Below are 6,207 nucleotides of genomic sequence, written 5' to 3'. Positions count from 1 at the left end.
TTGGTGCGGGACCATTCTTTCTTTCCTTTCCTAAGACCACCTCAAGGGTAAAAGAAATTACTTTAAGAAATATTCTCAAATCTACGTTACATTCTTGATCAACTCTACATATTGGTATGAGATAAGGATTGCTTATGACCTTTTATTTTATCGATCCCATGCTGTGGACGAGTTCGATTTATACTTTGTCGAATAAAGACAGCAAACATGCAGAGAGATCGGAATTTTGGAAAATGCAATTTCCCTGACTAATTTTCACTAGTCTCTAAAAAACCTCAGGAAATTTTATCACCATTCGATCACTTGAAGCAGAAAGGTTTGCTTTCTTTGATCTGATTCACTAAACAAAACATAGCAGGCCATAATTTTTTTTGTAGGCATGCCAAAGTTTACGCCTAATTCTTAACATTCCTTCCGAAAAGGGAGACTTTGAGTTCAATAGCATCAATTCTAAAAGCTTGAACACGCGGACATCTCCTTTCTTTAGAGAAGTTCCCGAGCCACGTTGTGTGTAGTGCAGGAGCTTCAGTGGTCATGAGCCGTCCGAACATTTAAGAGTCGCGGCTTGCATGCTTCCATCGATGCGCCCCTTAAGAAAACAGCGTGGCACAGTCTGCGGGGTTCGATTTTTTATCAGCAAATGATCTATGAGTAAGAACACAAAAGGTATGATAATTAACACAAGTTAACCAGACCAAATTCTGCACGAGTACTATTATCTCAGGATCTCTTCTTACCACATTTTGCTTCATTTCTTTCTAACATTCATTTCCAAGAATACTTCAAAAATCAAGATCTCTACGGACTGCGGACAAGAAACAATTCGAAGTGTCTTGCTCTCCAGAGGGCCGTTTCTTAAGTACATGAACCTCTGAGAAAGCAAAACAGAATAACAATAAATACACTTTGATGAAAAACAAAAAGTTCAAATTATCCCCATCTGTTAATTTCCAATCAAAAACTCAACTCTAAGTTTTGAGAAAAACCTCATGTATTGAAAAAGGATATGGTGTAATAAAAGCACATACCACAGTCACAGTGAATGCAGTCCGAAGCTTCTCTTCATTCTGCCTCTGATTCACCATCAAAGGAAGTTGCAAGCGCTCCAAATCTTCCTCTTTCATGATCACACAAACAATCCCAGCGCCATGCTTCACAATAAATGCCATAGCCTCAGGTGTTGCCATTTCTGCTGCCATTATAAGATCACCCTCATTCTCCCTGTCCTCATCGTCTACCGCCACTAGAATCTGGAATTCAGTTCCAACCATGACATAGACATTTATGGATGAACAATTAAAATGCACTCGACGATGTGATACAAAAAGCATACCAACCTTTCCTTGGCGGATGTCCTCAATTGCTTCTGGAACAGATGCAAAGCCTGTCGTGGGTTGGTCCAAGTCAAATTCATCATCTTCAAGGGGGAAAGAAGTACTTATAGGTGCAGTATCAGCTGCAAGCGCTCCAAACACTACTGCATCAGGCTGCAATTGAATGCCAACTGATTCCTCACCAATCAGAGTCTCGCTCACCGCAAAATCACCAGGATAAGACAAAGTTTCACCTCCGTCGGGTATCACTGCAGCTTTTGCTGCAACAACACCCCTCCCACTGGAAGATAATTTACCACCCAATGAAACTGCGGTTATATCAGATGGAAAACCAATTTGCGAAGAATGGTTTGCCTGGAGCAGCAAATTGGATGATTTCAAGTTCCTGGAAACTCTGCATGTAAAATGGCCACTTAGATTTTAACCATGAGGATTAGCTTCGACAAAAACATCAATCTCGGTGCATCCTCAAAGCTACTTAAACTCGGCGCAGCATCCACTCTCTAAAAGTCAGAACTCTAAATGAAGGAACCAAATGTCAATCATTTCAAACAACTAGTTAGGAGCATTCGATGCCAGGAGAAGCACCCAATATAGATGCCCACCAGAGATCTCCCAACTTCTTATATGAGTGCTGATGTACAAATCAGTCGTGGGAATTAACAAGGAAAAAGGCAGGAAGATTTTGCAGAGTGAACACAGGCCATCAACTTCACCAATCACTTCAAAAAGCACATCATGCTTTGTTTACTTATGGACAAAGCCAAATCTCCAATTTCCAGACAATGTTCTTTTGAAAGACAAAGACCAACTCATCCCTTGTTTGACAAGGAAAAAAAAAGCCTTTTTATCAAGTCAAGCAGAGGAAGATGACAAAATTAAGTCAGCTTAGTGGTTTCGATTGTGCACTCACTTCTAAGCTCCCAAAGATGGCTAACCACGAAGCTAGTGACAAACAGAAAATCTCGTCCACCATTCCCGAGTTCACTTCGAATTCTAATGAATTGAGAAACTGATAAGAAAATATTGGATGTGCCCAATTTGAGAATCTACTGCAAACAGACAAATAGAACCAAGGAATGCCACCAACCCATCACCCAACTCACAAAACCTTCAAAAGCAACAGACCAAACACAAGTTCGAAGCCAAAGTGAACACCAAAAGCACCAGAGACACTCGGCCACAATTAGCCGCGACAACTACCGTGAAAGGACAATAAGATGCTATTCAAGATGCTATTCATTGGTTTCTCACGCAAGATTTGAGTAGGCATGATGATTGAGCTATAAATTTTGATTGAACTATCGTGTCCCTGGATTTCATGGAAACACGTTGATTGAACATGAACGACGATCAGATAATGTCAACCCTGAATGTACAGTGTTGTAAATCCAGAACTTAAGAGGACTTCTTATGCAGCAAGGGATCAGATACCGAGCGAGCATATCCGCATAGAGCTCGTACTGAGCAATTATCCCGAGCCCCCACTTGTCTTTCAGCTGCCTACAGAGGTTCAAATCCATGTCTTAGACCACCGATCCATCTCTGTAGGGGCGCGTGCACGGAGGATCTGGAGCTGAAAAGTGACTGGATCCATAAAAGTGCCCGAAATCAGCTTGCCGTCGCTTCCCGTCGCCTGATGTGAACAGATTGGAAAATGATTCTGTTCCTACCCGATCAATGAACTGTTGGCAACGGCAGCGATCCCTCTCAAGGATAGGATTGACAATGAACATGTTCTCATGCCGCCGCTTCTCTCCTGTGCAAAAGGCAAATGGCATCATCCACGCTTCCTAGATTGTAGATTAGTTCACTAGTTGAATTTCAGTCTTTCAAGTCCAAAAGGAGAAACCAAAAAATGTACAGCTCAAGCTTCATGACGTGACTAACATGCAAGCATAAGATGTTCACTCCTGAAGCACCGGCAGCATCTTTCATTCTCTTGTGATCCAGAAAGGAAGCAGTTGTGGGAAGAACCATAGAGTTTTGAATAAGCCCAACTCTGACAACTCGTGGTTCTCTTAATTACTCCTTGTCTACCATAAAGCGAAATGCCTGAAAGAAAATCAGAATAAATTGATCAATTCCACAAAACTGGTCAGAATGAATAAAAATCAAAGGATCCTGCCAAGAACTGCAGTAATGTTTTTCAATAAGAGCAAACAACTACAAAATAGCGACTGCCACAAAGAATATGTAAGAGTATTTCTTAGCTTCAACGATAGCAAGTTTAATCAACTAGAATGGTTTGACGACATCAAACTTTGCACATTACTCTATCAGTTGGCTCACCAACTCCACAGAATCCCAACATGGCACAAGACTATGCTAGTCAGACTTTCTCACACCTTCCATCTCATAGAAAAACTCAGAACCAAGAATCTATGCTAAAACAGATTTCAGAATAGCTCATTTCCCGGACTATGCTCTTCAAGACCTCCCTAGTGATAAGTTCTCAATATTGCCAAAGGACATCTGGACCAGATCTTTGAGATTCATTGCTTTTAAACAAATATTTCCCTAGTTAGGACCATATGTATGAATCTCAGTGACATAATATTAGTCGGTCCACGCTCTTTTATCTGTCACAGGCATGAAAGATTACCGAGTTATAAATAGAAGCTCCCTATGCCCCTTTGCAGAGAGAACAAGGAGCACACATCGGAAGGTCTTTGCTCATGTCCCTCAGAGAACTTCCAAACAATTGTTAGCCTGAGCTTTCATTTGCAGGCCTGAGCAATGCTGGAGGAACTTGCTTCAGAGGCTATTGAGGTGACATTACATTAAGGCAATCATAAATTGAGTGTTTGTTGGGTGGAGTTAAGCAACTTTGTGGTCCACGGTTGCCAAAAGGAACATAAGGCATTGAAACTGATTGCCCTAGAGAAAAGTACGCCAAAAAGCTTTTCCAGTCCTTTCAGGATGTTCAGTCATGTCACCGATGACAAGCAAGTATTTCTTATGCACACGCTCAGATTCGCCATATGCTCCAAGCAGGAATGTGCTGAGAAGACAAGTGTCATACCATTAAGAAAACTATTTTACATGAGGAACCTATTTGATTTATAGCGAGTCTTTATCAAACTCCAACCAAATGGTATTGAAGCACATGAAACAGTGCAGACTAGTGTGACCAGGACTCTTAGCAACAACCTTTAAATCAACACATCCAGTAAGCACCACAAAAACAGAAACAGTAGGATCACCTGTATGTCAAAGTTACATTCAGATGAGAGAGCTTTGGCAGAATCCGCCAGAGGATCAACTTGAAGAGTCCTTACACAATTCAATCCAATATGTAAACGACTGACTTCCTGAAATCAATATCATAAAGATTTGACAAAAAAGTAAGATTGTATCACAACGGAATGACATGCTTTGAGATTTTGACATTTTAGGAAGAAGGCACAGATTGCTCAGTCATTTCAGTTGTCTCAACAAATATTTTCATGGGCGGTTGATCCGTGTCAATTCAAAATTCATTCGGAATAGAAATTACTCGATCAACCCCAACTTTCTATACTAAGACTTTAAGCTGTCTATCCTTACTTCTTGTAATTCTTTTTGTGTTCAGTCGTACGATTCGGGAGGCCACAACCATTCCAATCGTGAAAACTAACGGAATAATACCACTAGAATTCCTAAGATCCACCTTTCTGACGGAAGTCCAGCTCCTATTTAACTCGACTAGTAAATGGTATGTCTACATATGCAGACCCGAAAGATGCAGAGCATATACAAACATTCTCCTAGATTGACTAATGACATAAATATTCATCTAAACAGCAAAGCCTAAGTTTAATTGGAAAAAGTGAGCAGAAGACGAGACAAATCGAGCAGAACAGAATCGTACAATCTGACCACATCATTTGCGTATTTCATCCCAAGATTTTACTACAGCAATCCTTCTCCATGAAGCCTTTCCTTTCCTGATCAGCACCAATTCGAAATCTGTAGATGCTAGCACCATCAAGCTTACAGAAAAGCACCAGTGCCAGAACATCTTCCCCAAAACGAAACTATGTCGTTTCTAATTCCATGGACTTCACGAAATCAACTTTGTTTCCTTAATAAGCTCAGGTCAAAATCCAATCGAAGAATAACACTCGAGAAATACACGCCAAGTCAATCGGATCAATAGCGACAAGGATTCAAATCGACCGGATACTGCTCCGCGAGCCAGTATCGATCGAGCGACACTGAGGAGAGAGATGCAATTGAGAAGGGAAAACCTGAAAGACTTGGGGCTTGAGATCGTGGCGGAGGAGGCGATGGAGCGACTCGTATCCGCAAATCGAGCCTTTCCGAGCTGCCGCAGCCTCCTCTGTAGATTGTCCGTTCTGCATCGTCTCCATGGGCGAGCTGGAGAGGCGTGCGTTGGTTGAATTTGAAGAGAGAGAGAGAGAGAGAGAGAGAGAGATCGTGTGCTTTAAGAACATGAACATGAAGAAATTCAGAATCTTATGATGCAGAAGCAAAGAGAAAAACCAAAGGATGAGAATGGCTGCATTAATTGGGCCTTACTTATTCCGTGTACGTTTGGTTGTTTATGCCGATAACCTTTGTATGGCCATATTGAGATCACCCTCCGACTCCCATTCCCCCTGGTACCACTTGCATCTGAACAGTGACGCATAACGTAGTGTCGGTGTGCATAGCTTACCCTTAGAAAAGATGTTCATTTTGGGGCACTCTTCCACTTCAATCCACGACAAGGATGGAAACCTCAAGACGCAACTTGTGGTGGAGGAGAAGCATTCTAGGCTCGGCAGATTTTGGAGTATCAACCATTCTAGTTTCCCAAAAGAAATCACTTTTCCTTTTTCGTTTTCATCGTCTGCCACTACTTCTTTCATTCTTTCACATTCTATTA

General features: G+C 41.5%; 1 pseudogene; it reads right to left on the bottom strand.

Annotated features, from left to right (window-relative positions):
- Nucleotides 1–1,413: 1,413 nt before the first annotated feature.
- LOC125315311 lies at nt 1,414–5,689 on the bottom strand (annotated as a pseudogene).
- Nucleotides 5,690–6,207: the final 518 nt, after the last annotated feature.

The sequence above is a fragment of the Rhodamnia argentea genome, chromosome 5 (genome assembly GCF_020921035.1).
Source record: "Rhodamnia argentea isolate NSW1041297 chromosome 5, ASM2092103v1, whole genome shotgun sequence".
In the NCBI taxonomy this organism is placed as follows: Eukaryota; Viridiplantae; Streptophyta; class Magnoliopsida; order Myrtales; family Myrtaceae; genus Rhodamnia; species Rhodamnia argentea.
Note: the sequence above shows the minus strand (reverse complement) of the source record. Positions and strands in the feature narration are given on the sequence as shown.